We start from the raw sequence: 17,234 nt of genomic DNA, 5'->3' as shown, positions 1-17,234 counted from the left end.
ACAAAAGGACGAAAGACACCACACACAAAACTCGCACTGCACAGTCCCTCCCGCCAAACGTTGTTTACTTTTGTAGCATGTGAAGCACCCTCCTTGCCCCTCCCCTCTCAGCATCGGCGCTTCCCCAATAGACAATATTCCTTCGGAACCGTACACTGCAAGAAGTCCAGTTCTGCTACTGTTGCCATCTTAGTTCTTTTGAAACCAGATTTGCCCAAATCGCGAAACTTTTCGTTTGAAATAAGACGTATGTAGAGTAGATGTAGTCTTCATCTGTTTCCTAACTACTCCCACTCCCATGTTTCGCTAAATCCACTGAAATCTCATTTCTGACACCACTACTATTTCGTATATTTTACGTTCCTTGCTATCTTTAAGGCTTTCGCTTTATAGGATAATCGTAATCGTGACTATGAGGATGCATGGTGAATTATTGAAATAAAATTTATTATTTTGTGTGTATGTAATTATTATTTTTTATAATTATGTAAGTAAAAGAATAACAACAAACATAGAAATAACCATTTCTTCCTGAGGATTCGAACCTGCGACACCTGACACTTCAGAGCATGCTAAGATTATAATCGGGAAATTATGCTTCTAAGTAATTTTTTCACCCAAAAACAGTTCTGCTACTTTAAAAACATTGCTTCAATCCGAAATTATCGCATTCCTGCGACAACGTATGTCAATCTCAATCGGCCCTTTCAACAATTATCACGAATTCCTGTAACCGAAATAATATTATATGTGTGAAATACGCGTATAGAATTTTAGGTTGACATTTTTAGGACAGCGGACGCGGACTCCTTGACCATCCCCATCTTTCTACTCTCCTTCTCACCCATGATGTCGAAGAAGGACAAAGAGGACTTTCGTAGTCGTTGATATTTAGTGTAAATACAAAATATCACTTGGTAGTTTGCTTTCCCCAGTGTGACTGGACACCTTCAGAGTAAGGTAGACCCGATTAGGCGACTTATCTCTTTTCTGTCATTTGAATATGGCAACACTGATCTGTATCCGGTAAGGATCACCGGCAACTCTGGCGACTAAACAGGCATGGCAATAATCCGCCTACTCCTCCCGCCGTAACAGTCTTTGCAGCTACGCGAAGTCTTCCTTGCGTGGGCTCAGGCCCCTTTCCTCATGTTGCCTTAGGAGGGTACCGGAACAGTCCTCCTCTTCGCTCTTGCCAGTGTCAGAAAAAATGTCAGTCTGCAATATTTACTTTACGACAATATTACCAGTTTATGTATGTAATAATATTTTAAGACAGGTTCTTCAATTCTTTATATTTTGTTGTTACCTGCGGTAACAGCGGTTACATGCACGCCACGCCTCTGGGCGTATTCTTTATTCTTAGAGGGGTATAGGGTCTACCCCCTCATAAACAGCGACGGACAATCTAAATGGAGACGTTCTTAGTAGTCTACACCATATAGTTATAGTCAGATAGTGTTTGCAGTAAAATACGCTAGTCTTTTTTTTCTTCAACCCACTAACATTTAACCTATTTTACATCATCAATCCTTGCCTTGTAATCGAGGGGTCCCGGGTTCGATACCCGGTGGAGGCACAAGTGGTTCGGATCCCACTTTAAACTGTAGGTCCAGTCCCGATTAGCCTTACTGTGCATAAAGTGGACTTAAAACAGCAACTCAAACCAACTCAACTCAACATCATCAATTCTACGAATATGTCCATAATTCAGTCGCCAACAGTAGAAGGAGAAAGAAAATACATGCTTAGAGCATATATATATCGTTGCCCTTGAACTATTAGGATTAGGATAATATGTAAAGCCCCAATAACGCACATACATAATGCATATTTTGAAAATTGTTTACTGCGCCCATAGTGAAACGCGTTTAAACACCAAACAACACGACCATCTCACAGGAAACATGGAATTTATAGTTTGAAATTCTACAGTAAAGTAGACCATACAACAGACAACACTTCCTCCACCTCAAAAATTATCTTAGATACTCCCCTTAAAAATGTTATACAAAGGTCTGACATTTGTTATGATTATTGTGTTCGGGATTGAAGAATGTGGACAAATCCGGGAGCAGGATATCAAACTCTAAGGATATACGTATGTACATGAAGTTGTAGTGTGTGCAGAAATTTCGTAAGAAGAGAAGGGCGTCAGCATAGGTTTAAACATTATCTCCTTTTTTAGGAGCCAGTCTAGTATAATGTACTTGTTTTCCCATATCTGACTTTCTTTTTAGGAAATGTAAACCAAATGAGGGAGTTATTATCCCTACCCAGATTGTCACTCCAGAATAATCTAAGTTGAAATGTGTCTGTAAATGGATATTAAGCAATGTTCACGTCAGGGAGGCGTGGGAAGGGGCAGAAAGCAGCTACCCGCGAGTCCTACAATCCGGCCCCGTTCTAACAAGGAGTGGAAAATAGCGGTCGTATGAAATTTTACCCAAAATGTGCATTTTGAGTGCGAAATTCACGACTTTCATGAATATTCTCAGCTCCTTTGATGGCCGAATTTGGCAAGAGCTCGACTCACGATCTGCCACCGAAGATTTTCGGTTCGAGACATGAAGTCTTCATTGTGTCTGTTCTTTCAGTGATTTCATGTAAGTGTCATTCATCCTCAACGTCGCGATTGACTTAAGGAAGTAGAAAATCAACGTTAAGTAACCATGACAAATATTATCCGTCTTCTGGTTCTGGTCTCCTTCTACTTTCTCCCCCCCCCCCCACCTTTTCCCCAGATATTGCGAACCGCAAGTTGATAGGCAAGACTGCAGACATCCCTTTTTGTGAGCCCATAGAACATGGCCTCCATCTCAACTAAATGTGTTTGTAACTTGTCTTCTAGTTGTTTAGGAAAAACTGGCTTACGGCCAAGAGTAGTTGAGGCTGCTACCTTTGCATTTTTCTCCTTACTGTTGACAAGGCGGAAGAGAGACGCTCTGGGAACCTGGAATTCCTTGGACGCCTTAAGGTACCCCATCTTCTTCTCACGAACAGCTTCTATAGCCTTAGCCATCTGCGTCTCACACCAAAGCTTTCGCTTCTTTCCCTCATCTTCCTTCTTTCTAGGCATATCTGAAAAGAAAAAAAAAACAGACTATTTAGAACTCTTGCAACTAAGGGGGGGGGGGGGGTAGGTTTAAATAGATAAAACACATCTTAAAACAAATTATTTGTAGGTCTATACTGTAGACTAATTTTCAAATAACAGAAAAATTGTGTTTTGTTTTCATTCAAATGAGGGCCTTCCACATGGCGTAGTGGTGGCGTCATTGTCTTGTAATCAAGGGGTCCCGGGTTCGATACCCGGTGGAGGCACAAGCGGTTTGGATCCCACTTTAAACTGTAGGTCCAGTCCCGATTAGCCTTACTGTGCATAAAGTGGACTTAAAACACCAACTCAAACTCAACTCATTCAAATGGATTTAGCTTTTAAAAAAATGTACTTTGGTTTTAAATTAGGCTATATTACTATTTATGTAAGTAGTAATAATTATTGTTTAGCTATCAATATTATACGCAAAACTCATTTTTTAACTAAATTTTTATTCAGTATATTTTGTCGGGTTATATGGAATACTATACTTTTACGTCGGGTATTATGAAATACCTAGTATTCTATAATACCCGACACGCCATCTTGGAAAATGAACCTTTAAACGGATGGACAAAACATTGTCAGCTAAAAAACGACCACAGTATAACAAACTACAATTCTTTTAGTGTATATTATGCTTAACATCAATGTTCCAGTCACATGTGTACTAGTAGGTTAAAATGTTTGAAAACTTACCTGCAAAAACTCTTGAAAATCACGAAACACACTTTGTTCTGTAGCGAGTGGTAACACAACAACAAGCGGTCAGCTCTCACTGCACTGCATCATGGGAGTCTTTCTTGAGTAGTTCATGGTATTCTCACGTGATAGCAGCACCGAATAGAGCCAAAACCTTGGTATTCCATATTTCCCGACTATTCCATAATACTCTCCTCTCCTCTACTAACACAGACATTCGTGATTTAAAACAAACATGCAGTTGGTGCACATGTAAAGAAAGCTACATGGTGGATATTTCCTTGCAAACGACAAATAAAAAAAATGGCCGCAAACATGGCGGTTGTGTGCATCCTGACGTCACATGAAACGCAACTATAAGGGGAAAGTTTAGCTGGTCTACCCTCCAATTGGTTTAATTTAAATAAAAAAATCCTCAAAATTACGTAGTAAAAACACTACATTACTTGAAAAGATTTTGAAAGATATATTAATATCACACAAACATAATGAAATAGGTTTTTAAAAATAAAAGCTATGGTCTAACAAAGTTAAATGGGAAAACAATATTGTTATAATAATAATAATAATAATAATAATAATAATATTGTTATATTATTATTATTATTATTATTATTATACCCGTGGCGTAACAGCCCGTGAGGGCCAATGCCTACTTACCGACTGCCGGACTGCGGTCAGCACGACGATTGATTGATTGATTGGTGTTTTAAGTCCACTTTATGCACAGTAAGGCTAATCGGGACTGGACCTACAGTTTAAGAAGGAATACGAACAACTATGTTTCTCCACCGGGTATCGAACCCGGAACCCCTTGATTACAAGGCGACGACGCTACCGGTCAGCACGACGGATCCCCAGTCGTTGTTGTAAGTTTTCTATGATAGGGTGACGCTACTCATTCGTAGGTTGCCAATTTCCTTACGATGATGGGTGGCCACCGGTCCCATACACAAGGCCAAATCTCAGGTGAACTATTGTTACACTTCCCCTGGGAGACTCGAACCTGGTTCCCGTAGCCGGTTCCAAAGCTTGTGCCTTAGACCGCACGGCCACGAGGCGGGACACAATATTGTTTTAGTTAACATTAATGTATGCGAAGCTAGTATTTACTGTATATCTAAAATTGTTCAGGTAACTTGCAAGTGGGAGCAGGAACCATCTAATAGCCTTTTACAAAGTTAGAGACACACATCAATTCCCACTGCATGGATGCATGCATACCGAACAAAGAATGCCGCTTTTCAAAAAATGAGTGAGACACAGTGGGACCACAGGCACAAGAACCTGGGCAAAACCGCGTCCTGTGCATTGTACTCGCGCGTGGAGGGGAGGGGTAGAGTGGAGGAGGCTTCCTTATGGCCCGAGTTGAACCGTTGGAGGGGAAGGTGCGCGGAGACTTTTGGCCGAAAATTCTTCTGTTTGTGGTCGCTCCATACAAATAAATGTCTTCTACTGTGAAAGTTTTTCGGCGTTGTTCGGCGATTTCCTCTGCGCGTGCGTGCTGGTGTGTCAAATATCCATAGCTCTTCGCAAGGAACAAATGGAGTCAGAGTACTGAAAATTCTAAAATGCCAGTACATCCTGAATTGTTTTAAAAAATGTAATTCTGTAGATTTGAAGTATACCCTGTCCCAGATATCTCTGGAGTAAGGAGAAGGTGGGAAATCGAGTGGGAAGAGCGAAGCAGTACACGCTGCTGGGAAGGCTGGTAACTGCAATCGCTCCCCCCCCCCACGCAATCCCATTCCTCTCACGTGTTCATTGGTGGAGTCGTCTCGCGTCACTACTTGCGCAGATACTTGTTTTCGTTTGCCTGCTCCAGAGACAGCTGGGACAGAGTGTAGATATTGTCCTCTACTTATGAAGTTGATATTTCAATTCATGATCATCACATTGTGGAAAACTAGTTGAATGAAAATGTTGACGGACACTATGCCTACTATTTCTTTTGCTGCTGGTTGTACCGCACGTTGATAATGTAACTATATAGTCTTTCATTTAAACGATATGGATTAATTGATTAAGTACATAGAAAATGACCGAGTTATACTGCTATGCAGTTTAACTTTAAGTACATTGTGCATGGTTTACAGCTTTAGGTTTTCATGCATACAACCTGTTTCCAGGCAATCTGTTGTGTAGGTGGAGAAAGTCTCAATCTTTAATCAGTCATGGTTCGAACAGGCGCGCGTGCACGCTATGGGGTGCTTAGATAAATATATCATTTTCGTAAAGGATAAATACGATCTACACTGATTACCACATAAGGATCCTGGGGGTGGGGGTGTTATGTAACGACTACGACGTTTTCGCCACGTCATTCTCTTGTAGGAGCTAATTGTGCGTGACTGACAATATGCACAAATGAGCACATTGCGACCGGGGGGGGGGGGGGAGGAGTTTCAACATTTACTACCAGGATGTCGCACGCCAAGAGAGAGTAATGCCACCTCCAAAATAATTGCTGCATGTGTCTACAGCATACATTTGTGAGAAGAGAGAGAGAAAAAAGTTGTTTAGCGTTTGATTAGAGGCGTGCCTGGAGTGGGATTCATGGGGGTTATAACCCATCCTCGTCCCAATTTAAACTTCTTAAACCAGAAGTTTATGGCTGCAGCAGCACAAGCCTTCCATCTGTCCCTATCCTGGACAAGAGCAATCCATTTTTTCCATCCTTACCGATTTCCTTTAGGTCCATCTCAACGTTATCCCTCCACCTTCGTCTTGGCCTTCCTATAGGTCTCTTACCATCAGGTTTCCCAACAAGAATCCTGTAAACTCTTCTTTCCTCTCCCATTCGTAGCATATGATTTGACCACCTAAGTGTTCTAGATTTAATTATTCTAATAATATCTGGACATGAATACAAATTATGCAGTTCTAAATTATGTAACCTCCTCCACTCACCTGTCTCCGCATCCTTTTAGGTACAAATATTTTTCTAAGGATTTTATTTTCAAATGTTCTTAATTTATGTTCCTAAATGATAGTAAAATATAATAATGAATACTCAAAAGAGAAGTTAGAAATTTTTGTGCACGTTACTATATTCGAGCAAAACTTACTGAAGACCACTGAACACATCGATCATGGCCATATTGTGGGATTTGAAAGAAACCAGGAGCTCTAAGGATTTTTAAAGAAAAATTTTGAGGGAAATGCATTATTCTTAAGAATTATTGTGACTTGTGAGCGATTCTTTAGAAACACGCATATTCACTCCTATAGCACACGTTAGAAGTTCTTTCTATAACATATAATACTGAAAATTCCCAAAAGTGCCAATATTTATTTTGAATTTGTTTCTATCCAAAACTTTGAAGGAGTCAGTAGTTGACATTCATTGCTAACTAGTGGTTGACACTCCTTTATACAGGGTTAACAAATTTTTTTAGCAAGTTGAAGTTGGTGTTAATAGGTGGTAGGTCAACTACTAAATAATAACGAATATTGTATTCAGTAGTTAACACCTGCGCTACACTATGCCTGTCCAGTGAAGTAGTCCCAAAATTTTCACAGGGTATACGCTATGTTTCATGAAATGTTAAGTGGGGTTAGTTCATATTATCTTTGAATATTCCCATTAAATATATGGATGAAATCATTTGAACGTAATATGCTTACTGGAGTACACACACGAAACGAAATAAGAAGGTATACGGGGGGGGGGGGCTTTCAGTGGCGTATTTGTGACGTCATTTCGGGAGTTATGTTGTTTTCCATGTGCAAATTTATACGTACATGCTACCAGTCAGCAAGGGTGCCCATCCGACCAAAGACCATGGACGCAGTCCGCCCCCAAATTCGTTCATCATAATCCTCCCCAAATTTTTTTCATGAATATTCAGTAATTGATTTTAATTTGAATGCAATAGCCTGTCAAGTTGTCGACAGTTATATCTTAAATTTCGACACGCAGAAAGTTAGCACATTGATTGGATAGATAAATTGAAATGGAAGAAAATAAATTAGGTATGCATATTATAAAGACCTAACATTGATATCCAATATCTGGATATTCTTCTCTGAAGATTTCCATTCTCCAATTTAATGCTCAATCCCCCCCTAGTAGAAATCCCGTGATAATTTAAGACTTAACTTTGATAGTCAAGACTTTTTTAGTGCCTCCCCAAAATAAATGCTTAATCTCCCCACAAGAATTCACCTGATAATTTAAAACTGAATAAGAACTGGGCACTGTCCTCCTCCCCTCTAATACTACTTATTATCGTCAATTAGCAGTGTACGAACTAGCTACATGTTAATGAAGTTCAACTGATAACATTTGTATTGTCAAATTTTCATCACAAAAAGCAAATGAAAAAATCCCCCCCCCCAAAAAAAAAATTGGGTGGACGCAACCTGCGTCCTCAAACCCGCCCGTGGGCACCCCTGCCAGTCAGTAAACTAAACTATTGCCTTGTGGTTCTAAGTATCTTAGAACATACCCTAGAGTTCATTTCACTTGGTCATTAAATCTTATGATATATACACAACATTTAGAAACAGTACATTTACATTTGATGAAAACCCGAACTCATACGCAAAAAGAGCTATCGAACTAGTAACAACGAAAACTTGACCAAATTTTTATTTACAAGTTCAAACTTAACGTCCATTTAACCTACTAACAAGTTTCTTGTGAACACTTTAATACATGTAAAGTATCAGCATTCTGCCATGGAAACTTGAGTGGAAAAGAACCTGCTGGAATGAAATGAACTCTCTGTTGTCTCGGCTCGGTGGGTTTTGTCAGTTTCAGAATGGTGTCCTTCAATCCACAAGGCTGCATACTTTTCGGTGAGGAGATCCTTGATGACTGGACCATTAATGGATACGAATTATTTTTCAAATGTGCTTGTGTTAAAAAATTGCATACCATATGCTTCTTACTCCATTTTTTTTGATGGAGATAAAAGCATCCCTGGCACGGATAAAAATAATGTCCTTACCACGGATTTTTTTTTTTTGTGTGGGGGGAAATTCCCGGCATCTCCCCGTTAATTTGCACACTGGCTTATGAGTAAGATTAACCAAAGGGTATACGGCGTATACCGCCGTATATACCCTCGCCCTGTGCTTGTCTCATATTGAGGTAGTTAAGATTTTTGTAGTAACATATAGAATGCAAAAATAGAGTTTTTGCATCAGAATAAAACAAAAAAATTATCTGCTTAACGAAATTCTTCAGAAATAATGGCAAATCAGATCAATATCGCACAGGCGTTTGGGAAAGCAACACTATGATTACTGTCACGCAATATTTAATATATTAAATATTATTATATTTAATACCTCTTGAATTTAATGAGTGGCCAAATGGGTACACCTAATAATTTCGTAACGATCTGTAGAACCTTTTAAATGTACGATTTAGGGAATGTGAGCTCTGATTACCTTCAATTTGATATTTTCCCGTAAGATGTCAACCACTGGTGCCTCTCCCTAACTGGTTGCTTTAAGAGTGGCCTGGAGGTTGGCATGAAAGTAGTTTCCTGGCCCGATGCGATACCGAGACACCTAGCGACATATCAGAGGACTAGGAAGAGAACCTTCCTCCCTTCACCACCCCCTACCCTCCGCGTGACTCCCGCAGTGAAGTTTCCAGGAAAAGGACACCCACCTGTTTCTTTTAATTCTGGTTTCGGAGGCTAAAAATTCTCCACTGGCAAAGCAATTCGCATTTCACTGCTTGCTGGCTGACTCTTGCATGGAACGAGAAGAGTGGCAGGCTCTCGAAACGGAACCTTCATCGCTGCAGTTTTGATTGAATAAATTTGGTTGATTACAGTGGCTACTATAATTATGTTGAATTTTCTTGTTGAGGTTAGAATTATCAATTGAGAGTAAAGAAGGAAAGAAGGAGGTAGAGAATATCAGTTGAAAGAAAGTATTTTTTTTAAGGGGGTGTTCTTTTATACAAAATCGATATATAATAATAATGATAATAATAAGGCAAGAATTAGTAACAATTATTATTTCAACTATTAACGAATCGAGTCCCTATTAGAGATGGGCAGGAGCGAAACTACCTGGAATTTAAAAAGGGGAAACGTGGACATGCGTAATAACATATGGAAAAACTGAAAAGGAGAAAGACGGACAAAACAATGTAACAAAATGTACAGTAGTAACAAAGATGTCAGGAAACAATAGTATAATATTGAACATACACTTTGATGAAGTAGTTTTCTTTGTTATGATCTGAATTAAGTCCCTTTGCACAGTTCTCATCGTTGGAGTTCACAGCAGCTTTAATCGGCCAATATTGATTGATTTTGTTTATTTTACTTCGCCTTTCTGCCACTCTTGGCTAATGATGATATGATGTAATCGATGAAGAGACGCTCACGAAGGACACATATGCCCAGACCGGATTCGAACCCGGAACCACTGGCGTCGTAGCGAAATGAGATAAATACTCCACCACGGGGCCGGCTAATCGGCCTAGGGTGGGGACAAACTCTCAGTGGTGATGGGAATCCCCTGTGGAAACATATGACCAGTTCCTGCATCACATTAGTTGCTTTCTCCTATTGTGATTTTTCCCAATGTTAATTGATTGCTTCCCAAGTGAAATTTCAGTCCAACTAATGATAGTATGATCTTCAAGGTCAGCACTATACGTGTTATGAAGAATTCGAAGTAATAATTTGTCAAGTTAGAAAGTCAGCAAAAATTATGTTTTTATACTAAATTTTACATTAATTGAAGATTTGCAAAGAAACAGTAAACCTTTTTGTTGGTTGATTGATTTAGTGTTTTAAGTCCACTTTATGCACAGTAAGGCTAAGAGGGACTGGACCTACAGTTTAAAGTTGAATCAGAAACCACTACGTGCCTCCACCGGGTATCGAACCTTGAACCCCTTGATTACAAGGCGGCGACACTACCACTGCACCATCGGGGAGGCCAGTGTAAACCTTTTCGTAATCGTTCCACTCCAAAAACAGATGTTTCTGTAAGAGCCACATCAAGTTTGTTTGGAAGTAGTGATGTTCTATGACACACACACACACATATATCTCCTCAACAGGTCCTATAGACCAGCAATGTCAAACTCAATTCGTGAGTAGGGCCGCATAACGATAATGTCAAAACTATCCGGGCCACACATCTAGAACCCCAACACCTTAAAATCCAGAACTAAGTGGTTCGACCCAAGGGGGCCGAAGGGAGGGGGGGATTCCAGTGATTATTATTGCAGCATCGATATGTAAATTATATAGACCTCCCCCCATATTTTTTCATGGTTATAGTATTTTAAATGTTACTTTCGAGTATAAATTGGTTACAATTGTAACTGTTTGTTTGCAATTATAGTTTCGTTTCGCACAGATTTCACTGTTTTTTTTAACAAGCTTCTCAAAAGTGTGCAATAAGTTTTTTGTTAGCATGAAACTCTTAATGCAGACAACAAATGTTTTGTCAGTCATTCTTGATCATTCGGCTGTTTCATTAATCTTCATTATGGAAAACAACTTTTCACCAAGGCAAGTGCAACCAAAATTAATAAAATTTCTACAGCAAAATAGCTTATTCGAGGATCCTGCTATGGGAGATATAAGAAAAATCAAGGATAGCCCACCTATACGAGTTGCACTGCAATTAAATAAGTTCCATTCGAAGTCAGGACTTGCACACGCATCATCAAAAGAAAAGGGAGCAGAGCAGAACAAGATTATTGCCCTTCGCACCCTCTGAAGTCTTGAAACCTGTTTCCAACTTCATCACGTAGTATTTTTACTGTGGACAAATATTCCTGTCATTCCTAGTATTCCTGAGAAGTTGGGAAGGACAAATTATAACTTTATTAAAAAGTTTTAATATAACGGAAGACTGTAACTTTGCAAAATGACCTCCACTTCCTTCAAAATATCAGCCCTTGTGTCACGGGGAGGAATCATTCAAGTAGTTTTACTGTCATATCGAGATAAGAATCGCATCCACGAATGAAGGGAGCTAACCGAGCTAGCTCACAGACGTGCGTAATTTCGCATATTGTGAGGGAAAAGGCAACAACGCGAACAAATTTCGATTTCAATTGTTCATTGACTAAGTCATAAATCCTCTCCTCAACTGTATTTCTGATGTTTTTATTAGCTTTGCTTTTCTGCCACGTTTGCCTAATGGCGACGATAAGGATGAGTAATGATATGATGAAATTGATGAAGGGACACATACAAAGAAAACCCATGCTCAGGCCAGGATTCGAACCCGCAACCTCTGGTGTCGCAACGGGTTGTGCTAACCACTCCGCCACAGATTATGGCAAATTTATTTCGTGATAAAGAAATACTTCTGAATGGATTTATTTTATCAGGGTACAAAAGTTCTACGCTTTTCAGTATTCACTTCACGACAAAAGTAAGCATTTCACTTGAAAAATCTACATTCCTCTTCTATAGTCCTTTTCTTACTCCAACGAAGTTTGGGCAGCGATATGGTTCTCTGAAACTTTTACAGAAACTGGCTTTTCTTCCAGGTAAATCCTTGAAAATCAAGAAACAGACTCATAGGCGACAGAAAGTATGCACGCTGCCCTCCCCCAGCTGGCAAGATATTTTCGTACTTCAGAAGTAACCTGTCAATCACCTTGCTTAGTTGACACAACACCTACTCTATAATGGAATGTATACCTGTGTAGGGAAAATTGGTCAATGTGTTGAAGTTTGGATGAGTCTGGTCTTGTATCACGAGAAAAGAGAAAACGGGATAACTACAAATGTATAGATAATTTCAAGCATGAAGTGTTAAGTGGGGCCAAGGCGGGCCGCATTAACGTATACTGGGGCCTACATGCGGCCCGCGGGCCGCGAGTTTGACTGGCCGAAATATCAGGAGAAAATTTGTTACGCTTCTCCCAGGAGACTCGAACCTGCGCGCGTCCCGTAGCTGGAGCCCCAGGTACCAAACTCGGGACCTTTTGACATTATGAGGTTCATCTTTACCATTACGCTATAGGGGAGGCAAAATATATCCGAAACTAAGAAGACATTTTGAATGGACATGTAGAATGTAGGAGGCAGGGTTCGCGCTGAAGAGGAAGAAGACAGGGAATTCTACCTCACCTTTCCTAACCTGTACATCTCTAATGTAATTCTCAACCAAGCCAAGAATCTTGTCCTTCTCCATTTTATGTCGCTTTTGTTATTGTTAATGAAGAATTCAAATTAATAATTTCTTTAAATCTCAAGTTAGCAAGTCAGCCAAAATTATGTTTTTATACTAAATTTTACATTAATTGAAGATTTGCAAAGAAACAGTAGACCTTTTCATGATCTTTCCACTCCAAAAACAAATATTTTGTAAGAGTCACATCAAGTTTATGATTGGAAGTAGTGAAGTTCTAGGAACCACACACACACACACATATATGTAAGCAACAACAATAGTAGGCTATTGTAATTTGGAGGATGTGATTTGTGAGCGGAACAAGCATGGGAATTTAACGAAGTTCCTTTGCGAATCATCAATTGTGTGTGTGTGTGTACACGTATTTCCTATCTGCACAAAGTACTACATGTGAGGTAAAACTATCGAAATGTAAAAAGAGGAAGTGCTACCACCCTTCCCGCCTTTTCTACATTTTATTCAAATCGAACACGAGGCACGTATCTAGATATATATTTCGGAGGGGCGTCCTAACGTAATGTCTCAAAATAATAATATTAATAATGTTAAATTAAAATAAGTATAATTATATTAAATTAATTAATATATTTTTATTACATGAATAGGTAAGAAGGCGGTATAACAACAGTGCAGTATAACATCACGTATTCATTATCTAGCTTACGTGTAGTTAAGGTCGGCAAAATTTGTAAATAAATAGAAACTGGCCTGGCAAGGAAATTAATGTCAAATAGATAAAGAATATAATATTTATTGAGTATGAAAAAATGATGTTAGATCCAGTTGACGAAAGTAAAATTCCTGGTAATATTTTGTTTGCATATTATTATAAGTAGTAATAATTCTTGCATAAATCTTCTTTGGTACTGTCATTCAAAATCGTATTGCTTTCCAATATTCTTGCGGAAATAAACAATTTGCGATTAAACAACAACCTTATTTTCATTACTTAATTGAAGTTATTTTATAATCTCATTATTTTCATTATTTAATTTTTGTACTTGGTAAGTCTTTCGGGGGGAGGTTGGGACACCTGGACCCCCTAAATACGTCCCTCGCGGTAGGGGTCGAGATAAAGTTACTGTGTCACTGGTTGCAATTCACGGTAAATATGCTCTGCTTCTCTACACTCAAACATACACAAACTCAAGGCCTTCCTGCTTTCTTGGTTTCTTGCCTGGGAAAGAGGCAATAAATCAAGCTGTGACAGCTACGGGACCTTCTGACGAGGGGACGGAACCCAGCTGTGCAGAGAATAAAAACACCCGCGCGAACTAGCCCTCCCGTCAGCCTGGGGCAATTTTCGAACAGAGACATCTAGTGGCCAAGTGGCGAACTATCATGAATGAAATTCGGCTGAAGCGGCCGTATCTTTCGCCGTCGATAATACATGACATTTTTAAACAATCATTTTGGGTTGTGCAAGTGACTTTTGAAAGAAAAGCCCTCCCTAGCTTAGTCATAGAAGGATTGAGCATTACGTTAGTATGCATCATAATGGCCATTTTCGTTGGTGCTACCCACAAATCCTATAACCATTCTGTGCTTATTTACGTATTTCCTTATGGGAAATTGAAAAAAAATAATGGAATTTGTGCACATTTATCGAACTGAAATTGCATAAATGTGTCATGTATTCAAAGTTTCATAAAGTAAGTTCACATCTACTGCGTGTTTTCCGGCAAATTTTTGTCCTAAAACGTTATATTCAAGAAAATGCAAAAAAGCCCATGTTAAATTTAAGCACTTTTCGCGGCGACCTTCGCCAAACTCCACCTCCCTCTTAAGGACGAAACTGCTGGCAAAGACTGGTTCTACGCTTTTATGAAAAGGAACCCGAAACTTTCAGTTCGTAAACCCATGGGTACATCTTTTGCCAGGGCCAGGGGATTTAATAAAGAAGAAGTAGACAAGTTTTTTGACCTGATCGATGTTGTTTTCAAAAAACACAACTATCCTCCTAACAGGATATTTAATGTAGACGAAACTGGTTTGTCTGTGGTGCAAAGTAAAGTTCCTCATGTAGTAGGCCTAAAAGGAAAGAGACAAATTGGGTCCCTTACTTCAGCCGAAAGAGGTTCTCTCGTAACCATCATTCCCTGTATGAGTGCAGGAGGTGACTTTGTCCCGCCTCTTGTGATATTCCCGAGGAAGAACATGAATGAACAACTTCTTAGAGGTGCTCCACCAGGGACCATCGCATCGTGCCACCCGTCTGGTTGGATACAGACAAACATTTTTACTAAATGGTTTAAACATTTCATTGATGTAACAAAACCCTCAGCTGAGTCACCTGTCCTGCTTCTCCTTGACGGCCACACAACCCACAAGCGTAACATTGACGTAATTAGTTTAGCAAGGGAAAGTCATGTTACGATTGTATGTCTACCTCCCCACTGTTCGCATAAAATCCAACCATTGGATAAAACCTTTATGAGTCCATTAAAGTCTCACTATAGTGAGGAAGTGAGATCTTTTTTAAGGCATAGCTCAAGGCCCTTGAGTATTTTTGATATGATGGAACTGTTTGGCAGGGCCTACCTTAAAGTACAACGTGGGGACATAGCAGTAAACGGCTTCAAAGTGACTGGTATTTATCCTGTCAATAGAAATGTTTTCAGCAGTGAAGATTTTATTGCTTCTACACTCACTGTTCCTAGGCCTCAGACTATGACACCCACAACTGACCCTCTTCCATGTTCGTCTACCAGCTCTGATTCACCTCAACCCTGTTCTCCCAAGAGTCCTGATGTGGTTGTCCCTGGTACGTCTAAGTCAACAAATTTTGTCCTACCCATAAAGATATCACCACCACCTCCAAAAAAGCAAAAGTCAAATAGAGGCAGGAAAGCTGGATCTTCTTCTATAATAACCTACTCCCCATATAAAACACAGTTAGAGGATGAACTGAAAGAAAAGGACAAAAAGAAGGAACCAGAAGCTTCACAACAACAAAACAAACCGAGCATTCAAAGACCCCCCGTTCAGAAATTAAACTTAGACCGACCTTCTAGACCTAAACCTAAAAGAGATGACTCCAGTGTTAGCAGCGATGCATCGATCCATTCTGATGTATCATCTGTAATGGACTTCATGCCCTCAACTAAAGAACCGGAAAACAAAGACGCTGAATGTATCTTCTGTAACGGAAAATTCTCCGAAGATCAACGCGGGGAAATTTGGATTCAATGCTTCAGCTGTTCTCTGTGGGCTCACCTTGACTGTACCGGAGCAGAGAAAGAAGATTATATCTGTGACTTTTGTAAATAGACTCGAAGCAGAAATGAGTTGCACATAATCTTAGAAATATGGTTTTTATAGTTCAAAATAACTATGTTTTATAAAGTCTCATTAGTTTTTCAATGGTTTAAACCACCTATTCCATATTACCCGACTATTTCATATTAGCCTCCATTTGTAACTTTTTTTTAAAATATGTTTTTTTTATAACAGCAAAATAAATAGTATTTTTCTTACAAGTGACACTTCATTACAATTAGTTATAGTATGTACTCATGATGATTTTGGGTATTTTATTCAAAAACTAGTGCAGCTATTTTTAGAAATGTAAATGGTATTCCATAATACCCTCCTCTCATCTATCTTTCACCCGACCGCTTGAATTCCTATGCTTACAACGATTGGCCTCAATCATAGCTGCTCTAAGCCACAATTCAACAGTTTGTGACGTAAGTGAAACACATCTATATACGTCCATGTAACTAGGTCATAATTACACCATCATCGAGGGTCCAAAGAAGACAGGGTTTTCTATTTATTGAAGAAATTATATAAAGATTGATTGATTGATTTGCTGTATTTTACTTCGCCTTTTGTGCCACTTTTGGCTAATTTGCGAAGATGGGGATGAGTGATGACATGATGAAATTGATCAATGGACACTCACAAACATCCATGCCCAGGCCGGGATTCGAACCCGGGACCGCTGGCGTCGTAGCGCAATGTGCTAACCAGTCCGTCACGGGGGTCGGCGAATTCATCAATGCAATCGATGTATTAACTAACCGTGTTATACACACACACACACACACACACACACACACACACACACACACACACACACACACACACACACACACACACACAACAACACACACACACACACACACACACACACACACATATATATATATATATATATATATATATATATATATATATAGACAATTATGAATAACAGTATCAAGGAAAGGAACTTTTATTTATCATTAGGTTCTATTCATTTCGACAAGTTACTTAATCGAAAAGAAGTGTTGTCATGTAACTATGGCCA

This window comes from Lepisma saccharinum, chromosome 1 (genome assembly GCF_977018435.1).
Source record: "Lepisma saccharinum chromosome 1, izLepSacc3.1, whole genome shotgun sequence".
NCBI lineage: Eukaryota > Metazoa > Arthropoda > Insecta > Zygentoma > Lepismatidae > Lepisma > Lepisma saccharinum.
Note: the sequence above shows the minus strand (reverse complement) of the source record.